Genomic DNA, 17,904 nt, shown 5'->3' with positions numbered 1-17,904 from the left:
TTTGTGTAGATGGGATAATGTTGATTCAACAGTTTATATGTTTGTTCAATAGTTTTTAAATCATGTTCTGAAGAAGAGTTTTTGTTTTTCCTCCTCCAGTGTCTCAACCAGAAACACTGAGGCCAGGCTCCCCTAGCCGGAGGGAGCCGGGCTTCCCAAGCCGGGGGGGGGGGAGCCCCTGGGGAGCTAGGGAAGACGGTCTCGCGAGCTAGCGGGCTCCCCGGCTAGCATTAGCTCGCTAGCTAACCGGGCCGGTGGAGCCCGGCTAGCGTTAGCGCGCTCGTCCTGGGCCATGTAGCGAGACTCCCTACATGGGCATGTAGTGACTATGACGTTTAATTCGGTCTTTATCCCATTTACCGCACTCTGGCGTATCGTTTCAGACAAAGAGGAACCACAACAAATCGCGGGAGTTGTTTTTTTCCGGAGTTTTTGGGACGGTAGACATGCCAGATACCCAAATTAACGTGTAGAAGCAGAACAAAAGTGGAAGTTTCATAATATGTCCGTTTTAACTGAACATTAATGACCTTTATATTTCAAACATCTGTACCAAAACCACTCAGAACATGTCTCCTCCTCCAGTGACTCAACCAGAAACACTGAACAATCATCAACAGTGGAGAAAACCAAGAGTCTCTTCCACCAGATTCTTGCTCTGAAGGAAACATCTTCACTCTTCATCGTGGGCAGCGAGACCAAACTCTTTAGAAACACATTTCTCAAGTCAACAACTATAGAAATGATCCCTGAAAGTATAGTCTTGGTTTGTTCTGCATGTTTCTCTGAGTCTTATATCTACGGACGTGAACCTTTACTCCTGGTGAGCTTCTGTGATCCAGGAAGACAAACCTCCTCCAATCACAAGTTACACTTTGATTTCTGTGGCTCATTGCTGTCATAACAATCATAACTGATCAGTCATCAAAGACAAAAGAACAACTAAGACGTTGTGTAGTTGAGATAATGTCGATTCAACAGTTTATATGTATGTTCAATAGTTTTTAAATCATGTTCTGAAGAAGAGATTTGTTTTTCCTTTTCAAACTACAAGTTAATATCAGAATAGTATTTATAGAGTTAGATATATTTTGGATTTCATTGTCATTTATTGATAATTTTTTAAGTTTGTGTGAAAAATAAAGTTTGTTTAAAAAATAAAGTTTATTGAATCTGACAAAAGTTTGGTCGACAAGTCATTAATCATAAAGTATCAGAGACTCACATCATTGATAATCGCTGTGACACCGACTCACAAATACACATGAAGATCAATTCACCACTGAAAACAGACCCAACACAGGGTCTCAATTTCAAAATAAAGGTTCTCATAACAGCAAAACTAATGACTGATACCTATGAACCTCACAACTTTATCTTTCTGTCATTACATTGAGTTCTGGACTGAAACTTTAACTTAACATTAATGAACCTTTATATTTTAAACATCTGTATCAGAACCACTCAGAACATGTTTCCTCCTCCAGTGACTCAACCAGAAACACTGAACAATCATCAACAGTGGAGAAAACCAAAAGTCTCTTCCACCAGATTCCTGCTCTGAAGGAAACATCTTCACTCTTCATCGTGGGCAGCGAGACCAAACTCTTTAGAAACACATTTCTCAAGTTAACAACTATAGAAATGATCCCTGAAAGTATAGTCTTGGTTTGTTCTGGATGTTTCTCTGAGTCTTATATCTACAGACGTGAACCTTTACTCCTGGTGAGCTGCTGTGATCCAGGAAGACAAACCTCCTCCAATCACAAGTTACACTTTGATTTCTGTGGCTCATTGCTGTCATAACAATCATAACTGATCAGTCATCAAAGACAAAAGAACAACTAAGACTTTGTGTAGATGGGATAATGTTGATTCAACAGTTTATATGTTTGTTCAATAGTTTTTAAATCATGTTCTGAAGAAGAGTTTTTGTTTTTCCTCCTCCAGTGTCTCAACCAGAAACACTGAGGCCAGGCTCCCCTAGCCGGAGGGAGCCGGGCTTCCCAAGCCGGGGGGGGGGAGCCCCTGGGGAGCTAGGGAAGACGGTCTCGCGAGCTAGCGGGCTCCCCGGCTAGCATTAGCTCGCTAGCTAACCGGGCCGGTGGAGCCCGGCTAGCGTTAGCGCGCTCGTCCTGGGCCATGTAGCGAGACTCCCTACATGGGCATGTAGTGACTATGACGTTTAATTCGGTCTTTATCCCATTTGCCGCACTCTGGCGTATCGTTTCAGACAAAGAGGAACCACAACAAATCGCGGGAGTTGTTTTTTTCCGGAGTTTTTGGGACGGTAGACATGCCAGATACCCAAATTAACGTGTAGAAGCAGAACAAAAGTGGAAGTTTCATAATATGTCCGGTTTAACTGAACATTAATGACCTTTATATTTCAAACATCTGTACCAAAACCACTCAGAACATGTCTCCACCTCCAGTGACTCAACCAGAAACACTGAACAATCATCAACAGTGGAGAAAACCAAGAGTCTCTTCCACCAGATTCCTGCTCTGAAGGAAACATCTTCACTCTTCATCGTGGGCAGCGAGACAAAACTCTTTAGAAACACATTTCTCAAGTGAACAACTATAGAAATGATCACTGAAAGTATAGTCTTGGTTTGTTCTGCATGTTTGTCTGAGTCTTATATCTACAGACGTGAAACTTTACTCCTGGTGAGCTGCTGTGATCCAGAGAGACAAACCTCCTCCAATCAGATGTTGTGTTGACACTCGCGTGTCTCAGCAGGAGGAAGAGAAAGTGGATTGTGTTAGTTTGAAGTATTGTAACAGACTCATTTTGCCTGCGGGACTTTTCAACCCACACATAGTGTTGAACACAAATCATGATGGACTCAAAGTGGCATCAGATCCCAAACTAAAAGTGGAACCACCAGAAACCACAGTGAACCAGTGGAGACAGTTACACACAGTCTGTATGAATCTTGACTGGAAACAGGGACTTTGTAAACTAATCACGATAAACTGACAATGATAGAACTTTAGACAAAGTTCTTGCTGATAACAACATTCTGAAACAGAACTAAAAGTCAAAGATTTTTGGACCAAATTTCATAAAGGAATAAAAGAACATTTTCAAAATGTGCATAATAAGAGGAATTTTAAGGGTTCCATTTACTTAATTTTGCACATCAAACATTTTTATCTTTTACTACATATTTTAAGATGTAGTTTCAATATTTTGAAAATAACAGTAGCTGACCACTCAGAACATGTTTCCTCCTCCAGTGACTCAACCAGAAACACTGAACAATCATCAACAGTGGAGAAAACCAAGAGTCTCTTCCACCAGATTCCTGCTCTGAAGGAAACATCTTCACTCTTCATCATGGGCAGCGAGACCAAACTCTTTAGAAACACATTTCTCAAGTCAACAACTATAGAAATGATCCCTGAAAGTATAGTCTTGGTTTGTTCTGCATGTTTCTCTGAGTCTTATATCTTTAGACGTGAACCTTTACTCCTGGTGAGCTGGATCAGCGAGTTACACCTCCTCCAATCAGATGTTGTGTTGACACTCAGGTGTCTCTGCAGGAGGAAGAGAAGATGGACTGTGTTAGTTTGAATTATTGTAACAGACTCATTTGGGCTGCAGGGACTTTTTGAAACCTCTTATCCCAAAGTTTCCTTCTATGATGACACAACAATCAACCTGGCTCAGTTCAGTAGTCACCATCTGAGTTCAAAAGCATCAACATGCTGACGGGCATCAGATCAACACAAGCAAGTCTTTCCAATCTGCTCTCCTCCCGTTTATCACTTTCTCATCTTTGTCAGAACAGGACATGTCTTGTTCTTGTTCTTCACTTCTACTGTCCTGATGTCAATGAGGAGCTTTTCCTCCAATCAGGAGCCAGGCCATCAAACAGTCATGATTCTGTACGGTAGCTAGCTCGCAGTGAGGGAGCAGCAAGGTGATGGGCCGATGCAGAGCAGAGTGGACGGGCTGAGGAGAAAGGTTTACCAAAGACCTGGATTTAGACTGGACCTGATCAGTTCACAGCACGGTACACAAGTACTGGTGTCTTGATGTGGATGCAGAAAGCTTTTGGTAACAAGTGAAAGAAGCAAGGCACATTACTACTGAAACATCTCAAACCTTCTGTCATTACATTGAGTTCAGGACCAAAGCTTAAAATTACTGAACCTTATATTTCAAACATCTGTATCAGAACCACTCAGAACATGTTTCCTCCTCCAGTGATTCAACCAGAAACACTGAACAATCATCAACAGTGGAGAAAACCTAGAGTCTCTTCCACCAGATTCCTGTTCTGAAGGAAACATGTTCACTCTTCATCGTGGGCAGCGAGACCAAACTCTTTAGAAACACATTTCTCAAGTCAACAACTATAGAAATGATCCCTGAAAGTATAGTCTTGGTTTGTTCTGCATGTTTCTCTGAGTCTTATATCTACGGACGTGAACCTTTACTCCTGGTGAGCTGCTGTGATCCAGGAAGACAAACCTCTTCCAATCACAAGTTACACTTTGATTTCTGTGGCTGATTGCTGTCATAACAATCATAACTGATCAGTCATCAAAGACAAAAGAACAACTAAGACGTTGTGTAGTTGAGATAATGTCGATTCAACAGTTTATATGTGTGTTCAATAGTTTTTAAATCATGTTCTGAAGAAGAGTTTTGTTTTTCCTTCTCAAACTACAAGTTAATATCAGAATAGTATTTATAGAGTTAGATATATTTTGGATTTCATTGTCATTTATTGAGACATTTTTAAGTTTGTGTGAAAAATAAAGTTTGTTTAAAAAATAAAGTTTATTGAATCTGACAAAAGTTTGGTCGACAAGTCATTAATCATAAAGTATCAGAGACTCACATCATTGATAATCGCTGTGACACCGACTCACAAATACACATGAAGATCAATTCACCACTGAAAACAGACCCAACACAGGGTCTCAATTTCAAAATAAAGGTTCTCATAAAAGCAAAACTAATGACTGATACCTATGAACCTCAAAACTTTATCTTTCTGTCATTACATTGAGTTCTGGACTGAAACTTTAACTTAACATTAATGAACCTTTATATTTTAAACATCTGTATCAGAACCACTCAGAACATGTTTCCTCCTCCAGTGACTCAACCAGAAACACTGAACAATCATCAACAGTGGAGAAAACCAAGAGTCTCTTCCACCAGATTCCTGCTCTGAAGGAAACATCTTCATTCTTCATCGTGGGCAGCGAGACCAAACGCTTTAGAAACACATTTCTCAAGTCAACAACTATAGAAATGATCCCTGAAAGTATAGTCTTGGTTTGTTCTGGATGTTTCTCTGAGTCTTATATCTACAGACGTGAACCTTTACTCCTGGTGAGCTGCTGTGATCCAGGAAGACAAACCTCCTCCAATCACAAGTTACACTTTGATTTCTGTGGCTCATTGCTGTCATAACAATCATAACTGATCAGTCATCAAAGACAAAAGAACAACTAAGACTTTGTGTAGATGGGATAATGTTGATTCAACAGTTTATATGTTTGTTCAATAGTTTTTAAATCATGTTCTGAAGAAGAGTTTTTGTTTTTCCTCCTCCAGTGTCTCAACCAGAAACACTGAGGCCAGGCTCCCTTAGCCGGAGGGAGCCGGGCCTCCCAAGCCGGGGGGGGAGCCCCTGGGGAGCTAGGGAAGACGGTCTCTCGAACTAGCGGGCTCCCCGGCTAGCATTAGCTCGCTAGCTAACCGGGCCGGTGGAGCCCGGCTAGCGTTAGCGCGCTCGTCCTGGGCCATGAAGCGAGACTCCCTACATGGGCATGTAGTGACTATGACGTTTAATTCGGTCTTTATCCCATTTGCCGCACTCTGGCGTATCGTTTCAGACAAAGAGGAACCACAACAAATCGCGGGAGTTGTTTTTTTCTAGAGTTTTTGGGACGGTAGACATGCCAGATACCCAAATTAACGTGTAGAAGCAGAACAAAAGTGGAAGTACCATAATATGTCACCTTTAACTGAACATTAATGACCTTTATATTTCAAACATCTGTATCAAAACCACTCAGAACATGTTTCCTCCTCCAGTGACTCAAACAGAAACACTGAACAATCATCAACAGTGGAGAAAACCAAGAGTCTCTTCCACCAGATTCCTGCTCTGAAGGAAACATCTTCACTCTTCATCGTGGGCAGCGAGACCAAACTCTTTAGAAACACATTTCTCAAGTCAACAACTATAGAAATGATCCCTGAAAGTATAGTCTTGGTTTGTTCTGCATGTTTCTCTGAGTCTTATATCTTCAGACGTGAACCTTTACTCCTGGTGAGCTGCTGTGATCCAGGAAGACAAACCTCCTCCAATCACAAGTTACACTTTGATTTCTGTGGCTCATTGCTGTCATAACAATCATAACTGATCAGTCATCAAAGACAAAAGAACAACTAAGACGTTGTGTAGTTGAGATATTGTCGATTCAACAGTTTATATGTATGTTCAATAGTTTTTAAATCATGTTCTGAAGAAGAGATTTGTTTTTCCTTTTCAAACTACAAGTTAATATCAGAATAGTATTTATAGAGTTAGATATATTTTGGATTTCATTGTCATTTATTGAGAAATTTTTAAGTTTGTGTGAAAAATAAAGTTTGTTTAAAAAATAAAGTTTATTGAATCTGACAAAAGTTTGGTCGACAAGTCATTAATCATAAAGTATCAGAGACTCACATCATTGATAATCGCTGTGACACCGACTCACAAATACACATGAAGATCAATTCACCACTGAAAACAGACCCAACACAGGGTCTCAATTTCAAAATAAAGGTTCTCATAACAGCAAAACTAATGACTGATACCTATGAACCTCACAACTTTATCTTTCTGTCATTACATTGAGTTCTGGACTGAAACTTTAACTTAACATTAATGAACCTTTATATTTTAAACATCTGTATCAGAACCACTCAGAACATGTTTCCTCCTCCAGTGACTCAACCAGAAACACTGAACAATCATCAACAGTGGAGAACACCAAGAGTCTCTTCCACCAGATTCCTGCTCTGAAGGAAACATCTTCACTCTTCATCGTGGGCAGCGAGACCAAACTCTTTAGAAAAACATTTCTCAAGTTAACAACTATGGAAATGATCCCTGAAAGTATAGTCTTGGTTTGTTCTGGATGTTTCTCTGAGTCTTATATCTACAGACGTGAACCTTTACTCCTGGTGAGCTGCTGTGATCCAGGAAGACAAACCTCCTCCAATCACAAGTAACACTTTGATTTCTGTGGCTCATTGCTGTCATAACAATCATAACTGATCAGTCATCAAAGACAAAAGAACAACTAAGACTTTGTGTAGATGGGATAATGTTGATTCAACAGTTTATATGTTTGTTCAATAGTTTTTAAATCATGTTCTGAAGAAGAGTTTTTGTTTTTCCTCCTCCAGTGTCTCAACCAGAAACACTGAGGCCAGGCTCCCCTAGCCGGAGGGAGCCGGGCTTCCCAAGCCGGGGGGGGGGAGCCCCTGGGGAGCTAGGGAAGACGGTCTCGCGAGCTAGCGGGCTCCCCGGCTAGCATTAGCTCGCTAGCTAACCGGGCCGGTGGAGCCCGGCTAGCTTTAGCGCGCTCGTCCTGGGCCATGTAGCGAGACTCCCTACATGGGCATGTAGTGACTATGACGTTTATTTCGGTCTTTATCCCATTTGCCGCACTCTGGCGTATCGTTTCAGACAAAGAGGAACCACAACAAATCGCGGGAGTTGTTTTTTTCCGGAGTTTTTGGGACGGTAGACATGCCAGATACCCAAATTAACGTGTAGAAGCAGAACAAAAGTGGAAGTTTCATAATATGTCCCCTTTAACTGAACATTAATGACCTTTATATTTCAAACATCTGTACCAAAACCACTCAGAACATGTCTCCTCCTCCAGTGACTCAACCAGAAACACTGAACAATCATCAACAGTGGAGAAAACCAAGAGTCTCTTCCACCAGATTCTTGCTCTGAAGGAAACACCTTCACTCTTCATCGTGGGCAGCGAGACCAAACTCTTTAGAAACACATTTCTCAAGTGAACAACTATAGAAATGATCCCTGAAAGTATAGTCTTGGTTTGTTCTGCATGTTTGTCTGAGTCTTATATCTACAGACGTGAAACGTTACTCCTGGTGAGCTGCTGTGATCCAGAGAGACAAACCTCCTCCAATCAGATGTTGTGTTGACACTCGCGTGTCTCAGCAGGAGGAAGAGAAAGTGGATTGTGTTAGTTTGAAGTATTGTAACAGACTCATTTTGCCTGCGGGACTTTTCAACCCACACATAGTGTTGAACACAAATCATGACGGACTCAAAGTGGCATCAGATCCCAAACTAAAAGTGGAACCACCAGAAACCACAGTGAACCAGTGGAGACAGTTACACACAGTCTGTATGAATCTTGACTGGAAACAGGGACTTTGTAAACTAATCACGATAAACTGACAATGATAGAACTTTAGACAAAGTTCTTGCTGATAACAACATTCTGAAACAGAACTAAAAGTCAAAGATTTTTGGACCAAATTTCATAAAGGAATAAAAGAACATTTTCAAAATGTGCATAATAAGAGGAATTTTAAGGGTTCCATTTACTTAATTTTGCACATCAAACATTTTTATCTTTTACTACATATTTTAAGATGTAGTTTCAATATTTTGAAAATAACAGTAGCTGACCACTCAGAACATGTTTCCTCCTCCAGTGACTCAACCAGAAACACTGAACAATCATCAACAGTGGAGAAAACCAAGAGTCTCTTCCACCAGATTCCTGCTCTGAAGGAAACATCTTCACTCTTCATCGTGGGCAGCGAGACCAAACTCTTTAGAAACACATTTCTCAAGTCAACAACTATAGAAATGATCCCTGAAAGTATAGTCTTGGTTTGTTCTGGATGTTTCTCTGAGTCTTATATCTTCAGACGTGAACCTTTACTCCTGGTGAGCTGGATCAGCGAGTTACACCTCCTCCAATCAGATGTTGTGTTGACACTCAGGTGTCTCTGCAGGAGGAAGAGAAGATGGACTGTGTTAGTTTGAATTATTGTAACAGACTCATTTGGGCTGCAGGGACTTTTTGAAACCTCTTATCCCAAAGTTTCCTTCTATGATGTCACAACAATCAACCTGGCTCAGTTCAGTAGTCACCATCTGAGTTCACAACATCAAAAGGCTGACGGGCATCAGATCAACACAAGCAAGACTTTCCAGGCTGCTCTCCTCCCGTTTATCACTTTCTCATCTTTGTCAGAACAGGACATGTCTTGTTCTTGTCTTCACTTCTTCTGTCCTGATGTCAATGATGAGCTTGTTCCTCCAATCAGGAGCCAGGCCATCAAACAGTCATGATTCTGTTCAGTCGCTCGCTCGCAGTGAGGGAGCAGCAAGGTGATGGGCCGATGCAGAGCAGAGTGGACGGGCTGAGGAGAAAGGTTTACCAAAGACCTGGATTTAGACTGGACCTGATCCGTTCACAGCACGGTACACAAGTACTGTTGTCTTGATGTGGATGCAGAAACCTTTTGGTAACCAGTGAAAGAAGCAAGGCACATTACTACTGAAACATCTCAAACCTTCTGTCATTACATTGAGTTCAGGACCAAAGCTTAAAATTACTGAACCTTATATTTTAAACATCTGTATCAGAACCACTCAGAACATGTTTCCTCCTACAGTGACTCAAACAGAAACACTGAACAATCATCAACAGTGGAGAAAACCAAGAGTCTCTTCCACCAGATTCCTGCTCTGAAGGAAACATCTTCACTCTTCATCGTGGGCAGCGAGACCAAACTCTTTAGAAACACATTTCTCAAGTCAACAACTATAGAAATGATCCCTGAAAGTATAGTCTTGGTTTGTTCTGCATGTTTCTCTGAGTCTTATATCTACGGACGTGAACCTTTACTCCTGGTGAGCTTCTGTGATCCAGGAAGACAAACCTCCTCCAATCACAAGTTACACTTTGATTTCTGTGGCTCATTGCTGTCATAACAATCATAACTGATCAGTCATCAAAGACAAAAGAACAACTAAGACGTTGTGTAGTTGAGATAATGTCGATTCAACAGTTTATATGTATGTTCAATAGTTTTTAAATCATGTTCTGAAGAAGAGATTTGTTTTTCCTTTTCAAACTACAAGTTAATATCAGAATAGTATTTATAGAGTTAGATATATTTTGGATTTCATTGTCATTTATTGATAATTTTTAAAGTTTGTGTGAAAAATAAAGTTTGTTTAAAAAATAAAGTTTATTGAATCTGACAAAAGTTTGGTCGACAAGTCATTAATCATAAAGTATCAGAGACTCACATCATTGATAATCGCTGTGACACCGACTCACAAATACACATGAAGATCAATTCACCACTGAAAACAGACCCAACACAGGGTCTCAATTTCAAAATAAAGGTTCTCATAACAGCAAAACTAATGACTGATACCTATGAACCTCACAACTTTATCTTTCTGTCATTACATTGAGTTCTGGACTGAAACTTTAACTTAACATTAATGAACCTTTATATTTTAAACATCTGTATCAGAACCACTCAGAACATGTTTCCTCCTCCAGTGACTCAACCAGAAACACTGAACAATCATCAACAGTGGAGAAAACCAAGAGTCTCTTCCACCAGATTCCTGCTCTGAAGGAAACATCTTCACTCTTCATCGTGGGCAGCGAGACCAAACTCTTTAGAAACACATTTCTCAAGTTAACAACTATAGAAATGATCCCTGAAAGTATAGTCTTGGTTTGTTCTGGATGTTTCTCTGAGTCTTATATCTACAGACGTGAACCTTTACTCCTGGTGAGCTGCTGTGATCCAGGAAGACAAACCTCCTCCAATCACAAGTTACACTTTGATTTCTGTGGCTCATTGCTGTCATAACAATCATAACTGATCAGTCATCAAAGACAAAAGAACAACTAAGACTTTGTGTAGATGGGATAATGTTGATTCAACAGTTTATATGTTTGTTCAATAGTTTTTAAATCATGTTCTGAAGAAGAGTTTTTGTTTTTCCTCCTCCAGTGTCTCAACCAGAAACACTGAGGCCAGGCTCCCCTAGCCGGAGGGAGCCGGGCTTCCCAAGCTGGGGGGGGGGGAGCCCCTGGGGAGCTAGGGAAGACGGTCTCGCGAGCTAGCGGGCTCCCCGGCTAGCATTAGCTCGCTAGCTAACCGGGCCGGTGGAGCCCGGCTAGCGTTGGCGCGCTCGTCCTGGGCCATGTAGCGAGACTCCCTACATGGGCATGTAGTGACTATGACGTTTATTTCGGTCTTTATCCCATTTGCCGCACTCTGGCGTATCGTTTCAGACAAAGAGGAACCACAACAAATCGCGGGAGTTGTTTTTTTCCGGAGTTTTTGGGACGGTAGACATGCCAGATACCCAAATTAACGTGTAGAAGCAGAACAAAAGTGGAAGTTTCATAATATGTCCGCTTTAACTGAACATTAATGACCTTTATATTTCAAACATCTGTATCAAAACCACTCAGAACATGTTTCCTCCTCCAGTGACTCAACCAGAAACACTGAACAATCATCAACAGTGGAGAAAACCAAGAGTCTCTTCCACCAGATTCCTGCTCTGAAGGAAACATCTTCACTCTTCATCGTGGGCAGCGAGACCAAACTCTTTAAAACACATTCCTCAAGTCAACAACTATAGAAATGATCCCTGAAAGTATAGTCTTGGTTTGTTCTGGATGTTTCTCTGAGTCTTATATCTACGGACGTGAACCTTTACTCCTGGTGAGCTTCTGTGATCCAGGAAGACAAACCTCCTCCAATCACAAGTTACACTTTGATTTCTGTGGCTCATTGCTGTCATAACAATCATTACTGATCAGTCATCAAAGACAAAAGAACAATTAAGACGTTGTGTAGTTGAGATAATGTCGATTCAACAGTTTATATGTATGTTCAATAGTTTTTAAATCATGTTCTGAAGAAGAGATTTGTTTTTCCTTTTCAAACTACAAGTTAATATCAGAATAGTATTTATAGAGTTAGATATATTTTGGATTTCATTGTCATTTATTGATAATTTTTTAAGTTTGTGTGAAAAATAAAGTTTGTTTAAAAAATAAAGTTTATTGAATCTGACAAAAGTTTGGTCGACAAGTCATTAATCATAAAGTATCAGAGACTCACATCATTGATAATCGCTGTGACACCGACTCACAAATACACATGAAGATCAATTCACCACTGAAAACAGACCCAACACAGGGTCTCAATTTCAAAATAAAGGTTCTCATAACAGCAAAACTAATGACTGATACCTATGAACCTCACAACTTTATCTTTCTGTCATTACATTGAGTTCTGGACTGAAACTTTAACTTAACATTAATGAACCTTTATATTTTAAAGATCTGTATCAGAACCACTCAGAACATGTTTCCTCCTCCAGTGACTCAACCAGAAACACTGAACAATCATCAACAGTGGAGAAAACCAAAAGTCTCTTCCACCAGATTCCTGCTCTGAAGGAAACATCTTCACTCTTCATCGTGGGCAGCGAGACCAAACTCTTTAGAAACACATTTCTCAAGTTAACAACTATAGAAATGATCCCTGAAAGTATAGTCTTGGTTTGTTCTGGATGTTTCTCTGAGTCTTATATCTACAGACGTGAACCTTTACTCCTGGTGAGCTGCTGTGATCCAGGAAGACAAACCTCCTCCAATCACAAGTTACACTTTGATTTCTGTGGCTCATTGCTGTCATAACAATCATAACTGATCAGTCATCAAAGACAAAAGAACAACTAAGACTTTGTGTAGATGGGATAATGTTGATTCAACAGTTTATATGTTTGTTCAATAGTTTTTAAATCATGTTCTGAAGAAGAGTTTTTGTTTTTCCTCCTCCAGTGTCTCAACCAGAAACACTGAGGCCAGGCTCCCCTAGCCGGAGGGAGCCGGGCTTCCCAAGCCGGGGGGGGGGGAGCCCCTGGGGAGCTAGGGAAGACGGTCTCGCGAGCTAGCGGGCTCCCCGGCTAGCATTAGCTCGCTAGCTAACCGGGCCGGTGGAGCCCGGCTAGCGTTAGCGCGCTCGTCCTGGGCCATGTAGCGAGACTCCCTACATGGGCATGTAGTGACTATGACGTTTAATTCGGTCTTTATCCCATTTACCGCACTCTGGCGTATCGTTTCAGACAAAGAGGAACCACAACAAATCGCGGGAGTTGTTTTTTTCCGGAGTTTTTGGGACGGTAGACATGCCAGATACCCAAATTAACGTGTAGAAGCAGAACAAAAGTGGAAGTTTCATAATATGTCCGTTTTAACTGAACATTAATGACCTTTATATTTCAAACATCTGTACCAAAACCACTCAGAACATGTCTCCTCCTCCAGTGACTCAACCAGAAACACTGAACAATCATCAACAGTGGAGAAAACCAAGAGTCTCTTCCACCAGATTCCTGCTCTGAAGGAAACATCTTCACTCTTCATCGTGGGCAGCGAGACAAAACTCTTTAGAAACACATTTCTCAAGTGAACAACTATAGAAATGATCACTGAAAGTATAGTCTTGGTTTGTTCTGCATGTTTGTCTGAGTCTTATATCTACAGACGTGAAACTTTACTCCTGGTGAGCTGCTGTGATCCAGAGAGACAAACCTCCTCCAATCAGATGTTGTGTTGACACTCGCGTGTCTCAGCAGGAGGAAGAGAAAGTGGATTGTGTTAGTTTGAAGTATTGTAACAGACTCATTTTGCCTGCGGGACTTTTCAACCCACACATAGTGTTGAACACAAATCATGACGGACTCAAAGTGGCATCAGATCCCAAACTAAAAGTGGAACCACCAGAAACCACAGTGAACCAGTGGAGACAGTTACACACAGTCTGTATGAATCTTGACTGGAAACAGGGAATTTGTAAACTAATCACGATAAACTGACAATGATAGAACTTTAGACAAAGTTGTTGCTGATAACAACATTCTGAAACAGAACTAAAAGTCAAAGATTTTTGGACCAAATTTCATAAAGGAATAAAAGAACATTTTCAAAATGTGCATAATAAGAGGAATTTTAAGGGTTCCATTTACTTAATTTTGCACATCAAACATTTTTATCTTTTACTACATATTTTAAGATGTAGTTTCAATATTTTGAGAATAACAGTAGCTGACCACTCAGAACATGTTTCCTCCTCCAGTGACTCAACCAGAAACACTGAACAATCATCAACAGTGGAGAAAACCAAGAGTCTCTTCCACCAGATTCCTGCTCTGAAGGAAACATCTTCACTCTTCATCATGGGCAGCGAGACCAAACTCTTTAGAAACACATTTCTCAAGTCAACAACTATAGAAATGATCCCTGAAAGTATAGTCTTGGTTTGTTCTGCATGTTTCTCTGAGTCTTATATCTTTAGACGTGAACCTTTACTCCTGGTGAGCTGGATCAGCGAGTTACACCTCCTCCAATCAGATGTTGTGTTGACACTCAGGTGTCTCTGCAGGAGGAAGAGAAGATGGACTGTGTTAGTTTGAATTATTGTAACAGACTCATTTGGGCTGCAGGGACTTTTTGAAACCTCTTATCCCAAAGTTTCCTTCTATGATGACACAACAATCAACCTGGCTCAGTTCAGTAGTCACCATCTGAGTTCAAAAGCATCAACATGCTGACGGGCATCAGATCAACACAAGCAAGTCTTTCCAATCTGCTCTCCTCCCGTTTATCACTTTCTCATCTTTGTCAGAACAGGACATGTCTTGTTCTTGTTCTTCACTTCTACTGTCCTGATGTCAATGAGGAGCTTTTCCTCCAATCAGGAGCCAGGCCATCAAACAGTCATGATTCTGTACGGTAGCTAGCTCGCAGTGAGGGAGCAGCAAGGTGATGGGCCGATGCAGAGCAGAGTGGACGGGCTGAGGAGAAAGGTTTACCAAAGACCTGGATTTAGACTGGACCTGATCAGTTCACAGCACGGTACACAAGTACTGGTGTCTTGATGTGGATGCAGAAAGCTTTTGGTAACAAGTGAAAGAAGCAAGGCACATTACTACTGAAACATCTCAAACCTTCTGTCATTACATTGAGTTCAGGACCAAAGCTTAAAATTACTGAACCTTATATTTCAAACATCTGTATCAGAACCACTCAGAACATGTTTCCTCCTCCAGTGACTCAACCAGAAACACTGAACAATCATCAACAGTGGAGAAAACCTAGAGTCTCTTCCACCAGATTCCTGTTCTGAAGGAAACATGTTCACTCTTCATCGTGGGCAGCGAGACCAAACTCTTTAGAAACACATTTCTCAAGTCAACAACTATAGAAATGATCCCTGAAAGTATAGTCTTGGTTTGTTCTGCATGTTTCTCTGAGTCTTATATCTACGGACGTGAACCTTTACTCCTGGTGAGCTGCTGTGATCCAGGAAGACAAACCTCTTCCAATCACAAGTTACACTTTGATTTCTGTGGCTGATTGCTGTCATAACAATCATAACTGATCAGTCATCAAAGACAAAAGAACAACTAAGACGTTGTGTAGTTGAGATAATGTCGATTCAACAGTTTATATGTGTGTTCAATAGTTTTTAAATCATGTTCTGAAGAAGAGTTTTGTTTTTCCTTCTCAAACTACAAGTTAATATCAGAATAGTATTTATAGAGTTAGATATATTTTGGATTTCATTGTCATTTATTGAGACATTTTTAAGTTTGTGTGAAAAATAAAGTTTGTTTAAAAAATAAAGTTTATTGAATCTGACAAAAGTTTGGTCGACAAGTCATTAATCATAAAGTATCAGAGACTCACATCATTGATAATCGCTGTGACACGACTCACAAATACACATGAAGATCAATTCACCACTGAAAACAGACCCAACACAGGGTCTCAATTTCAAAATAAAGGTTCTCATAAAAGCAAAACTAATGACTGATACCTATGAACCTCAAAACTTTATCTTTCTGTCATTACATTGAGTTCTGGACTGAAACTTTAACTTAACATTAATGAACCTTTATATTTTAAACATCTGTATCAGAACCACTCAGAACATGTTTCCTCCTCCAGTGACTCAATCAGAAACACTGAACAATCATCAACAGTGGAGAAAACCAAGAGTCTCTTCCACCAGATTCCTGCTCTGAAGGAAACATCTTCATTCTTCATCGTGGGCAGCGAGACCAAACGCTTTAGAAACACATTTCTCAAGTCAACAACTATAGAAATGATCCCTGAAAGTATAGTCTTGGTTTGTTCTGGATGTTTCTCTGAGTCTTATATCTACAGACGTGAACCTTTACTCCTGGTGAGCTGCTGTGATCCAGGAAGACAAACCTCCTCCAATCACAAGTTACACTTTGATTTCTGTGGCTCATTGCTGTCATAACAATCATAACTGATCAGTCATCAAAGACAAAAGAACAACTAAGACTTTGTGTAGATGGGATAATGTTGATTCAACAGTTTATATGTTTGTTCAATAGTTTTTAAATCATGTTCTGAAGAAGAGTTTTTGTTTTTCCTCCTCCAGTGTCTCAACCAGAAACACTGAGGCCAGGCTCCCTTAGCCGGAGGGAGCCGGGCTTCCCAAGCCGGGGGGGGAGCCCCTGGGGAGCTAGGGAAGACGGTCTCTCGAACTAGCGGGCTCCCCGGCTAGCATTAGCTCGCTAGCTAACCGGGCCGGTGGAGCCCGGCTAGCGTTAGCGCGCTCGTCCTGGGCCATGAAGCGAGACTCCCTACATGGGCATGTAGTGACTATGACGTTTAATTCGGTCTTTATCCCATTTGCCGCACTCTGGCGTATCGTTTCAGACAAAGAGGAACCACAACAAATCGCGGGAGTTGTTTTTTTCTAGAGTTTTTGGGACGGTAGACATGCCAGATACCCAAATTAACGTGTAGAAGCAGAACAAAAGTGGAAGTTTCATAATATGTCCCCTTTAACTGAACATTAATGACCTTTATATTTCAAACATCTGTATCAGAACCACTCAGAACATGTTTCCTCCTCCAGTGATTCAACCAGAAACACTGAACAATCATCAACAGTGGAGAAAACCAAGAGTCTCTTCCACCAGATTCCTGCTCTGAAAGAAACAGCTTCACTCTTCATCGTGGGCAGCGAGACCAAACTCCTTAGAAACACATTTCTCAAGTCAACAACTATAGAAATGATCCCTGAAAGTATAGTCTTGGTTTGTTCTGCATGTTTCTCTGAGTCTTATATCTTCAGACGTGAACCTTTACTCCTGGTGAGCTGGATCAGAGAGTTACACCTCCTCCAATCAGATGTTGTGTTGACACTCAGGTGTCTCTGCAGGAGGAAGAGAAAATGGACTGTGTTAGTTTGAATTATTGTAACAGACTCATTTGGGCTGCAGGGACTTTTTGAAACCCCCTAATCCCAAAGTTTCCTTCTATGATGTCACAACAATCAACCTGGATCAGTTCAGTAGTCACCATCTGAGTTCACAAGCATCAAAATGCTGACGGGCATCAGATCAACACAAGCAAGTCTTTCCAATCTGCTCTCCTCCCGTTTATCACTTACTCATCTTTGTCAGAACAGGACATGTCTTGTTCTTGTCTTCACTTCTACTGTCCTGATGTCAATGATGAGCTTGTTCCTCCAATCAGGAGCCAGGCCATCAAACAGTCATGATTCTGTTGAGTCGCCCGCTCGCAGTGAGGGAGCAGCAAGGTGATGGGCCGATGCAGAGCAGAGTGGACGGGCTGAGGAGGAAGGTTTACCAAAGACCTGGATTTAGACTGGACCTGATCCGTTCACAGCACGGTACACAAGTACTGGTGTCTTGATGTGGATGCAGAAAGCTTTTGGTAACCAGTGAAAGGAGCAAAGCACAATTACTACTGAAACATCGCAAA

At 41.0% G+C, this 17,904-nt stretch overlaps 19 non-coding genes across 19 annotated transcripts; all 19 read right to left on the bottom strand.

Moving 5' to 3' along the window:
- Positions 1-557: 557 nt before the first annotated feature.
- Positions 558-765, bottom strand: LOC133963134 (small nucleolar RNA U3). The gene has a single exon (XR_009922649.1). It is a non-coding gene; the product is annotated as a small nucleolar RNA U3 (small nucleolar RNA).
- Positions 766-1,459: 694 nt separating this feature from the next.
- Positions 1,460-1,667, bottom strand: LOC133963128 (small nucleolar RNA U3). The gene has a single exon (XR_009922644.1). It is a non-coding gene; the product is annotated as a small nucleolar RNA U3 (small nucleolar RNA).
- A 740-nt stretch (positions 1,668-2,407) lies between these two features.
- Positions 2,408-2,615, bottom strand: LOC133963160 (small nucleolar RNA U3). Its single transcript, XR_009922675.1, has one exon. It is a non-coding gene; the product is annotated as a small nucleolar RNA U3 (small nucleolar RNA).
- Positions 2,616-3,218: 603 nt separating this feature from the next.
- On the bottom strand, positions 3,219-3,426 carry LOC133963140 (small nucleolar RNA U3). Its single transcript, XR_009922655.1, has one exon. It is a non-coding gene; the product is annotated as a small nucleolar RNA U3 (small nucleolar RNA).
- Positions 3,427-4,191: 765 nt separating this feature from the next.
- Positions 4,192-4,399, bottom strand: LOC133963137 (small nucleolar RNA U3). The gene has a single exon (XR_009922652.1). It is a non-coding gene; the product is annotated as a small nucleolar RNA U3 (small nucleolar RNA).
- A 694-nt stretch (positions 4,400-5,093) lies between these two features.
- Positions 5,094-5,301, bottom strand: LOC133963147 (small nucleolar RNA U3). The gene has a single exon (XR_009922662.1). It is a non-coding gene; the product is annotated as a small nucleolar RNA U3 (small nucleolar RNA).
- A 738-nt stretch (positions 5,302-6,039) lies between these two features.
- Positions 6,040-6,247, bottom strand: LOC133963111 (small nucleolar RNA U3). Its single transcript, XR_009922627.1, has one exon. It is a non-coding gene; the product is annotated as a small nucleolar RNA U3 (small nucleolar RNA).
- A 694-nt stretch (positions 6,248-6,941) lies between these two features.
- LOC133963154 (small nucleolar RNA U3) lies at positions 6,942-7,149 on the bottom strand. The gene has a single exon (XR_009922669.1). It is a non-coding gene; the product is annotated as a small nucleolar RNA U3 (small nucleolar RNA).
- Positions 7,150-7,889: 740 nt separating this feature from the next.
- On the bottom strand, positions 7,890-8,097 carry LOC133963151 (small nucleolar RNA U3). Its single transcript, XR_009922666.1, has one exon. It is a non-coding gene; the product is annotated as a small nucleolar RNA U3 (small nucleolar RNA).
- A 603-nt stretch (positions 8,098-8,700) lies between these two features.
- LOC133963114 (small nucleolar RNA U3) lies at positions 8,701-8,908 on the bottom strand. The gene has a single exon (XR_009922630.1). It is a non-coding gene; the product is annotated as a small nucleolar RNA U3 (small nucleolar RNA).
- A 764-nt stretch (positions 8,909-9,672) lies between these two features.
- Positions 9,673-9,880, bottom strand: LOC133963124 (small nucleolar RNA U3). Its single transcript, XR_009922640.1, has one exon. It is a non-coding gene; the product is annotated as a small nucleolar RNA U3 (small nucleolar RNA).
- Positions 9,881-10,574: 694 nt separating this feature from the next.
- LOC133963135 (small nucleolar RNA U3) lies at positions 10,575-10,782 on the bottom strand. Its single transcript, XR_009922650.1, has one exon. It is a non-coding gene; the product is annotated as a small nucleolar RNA U3 (small nucleolar RNA).
- A 741-nt stretch (positions 10,783-11,523) lies between these two features.
- LOC133963120 (small nucleolar RNA U3) lies at positions 11,524-11,730 on the bottom strand. Its single transcript, XR_009922636.1, has one exon. It is a non-coding gene; the product is annotated as a small nucleolar RNA U3 (small nucleolar RNA).
- Positions 11,731-12,424: 694 nt separating this feature from the next.
- LOC133963127 (small nucleolar RNA U3) lies at positions 12,425-12,632 on the bottom strand. Its single transcript, XR_009922643.1, has one exon. It is a non-coding gene; the product is annotated as a small nucleolar RNA U3 (small nucleolar RNA).
- Positions 12,633-13,373: 741 nt separating this feature from the next.
- On the bottom strand, positions 13,374-13,581 carry LOC133963159 (small nucleolar RNA U3). The gene has a single exon (XR_009922674.1). It is a non-coding gene; the product is annotated as a small nucleolar RNA U3 (small nucleolar RNA).
- A 603-nt stretch (positions 13,582-14,184) lies between these two features.
- Positions 14,185-14,392, bottom strand: LOC133963139 (small nucleolar RNA U3). The gene has a single exon (XR_009922654.1). It is a non-coding gene; the product is annotated as a small nucleolar RNA U3 (small nucleolar RNA).
- A 765-nt stretch (positions 14,393-15,157) lies between these two features.
- LOC133963145 (small nucleolar RNA U3) lies at positions 15,158-15,365 on the bottom strand. Its single transcript, XR_009922660.1, has one exon. It is a non-coding gene; the product is annotated as a small nucleolar RNA U3 (small nucleolar RNA).
- A 693-nt stretch (positions 15,366-16,058) lies between these two features.
- LOC133963146 (small nucleolar RNA U3) lies at positions 16,059-16,266 on the bottom strand. Its single transcript, XR_009922661.1, has one exon. It is a non-coding gene; the product is annotated as a small nucleolar RNA U3 (small nucleolar RNA).
- Positions 16,267-17,004: 738 nt separating this feature from the next.
- LOC133963158 (small nucleolar RNA U3) lies at positions 17,005-17,212 on the bottom strand. Its single transcript, XR_009922673.1, has one exon. It is a non-coding gene; the product is annotated as a small nucleolar RNA U3 (small nucleolar RNA).
- Between the last annotated feature and the right edge of the window lie 692 nt (positions 17,213-17,904).

This window comes from Platichthys flesus, chromosome 10 (assembly GCF_949316205.1).
Source record: "Platichthys flesus chromosome 10, fPlaFle2.1, whole genome shotgun sequence".
NCBI lineage: Eukaryota > Metazoa > Chordata > Actinopteri > Pleuronectiformes > Pleuronectidae > Platichthys > Platichthys flesus.
The sequence above is the reverse complement of the archived record's forward strand: the minus strand, read 5'-3'. Positions and strand labels throughout refer to the sequence as shown.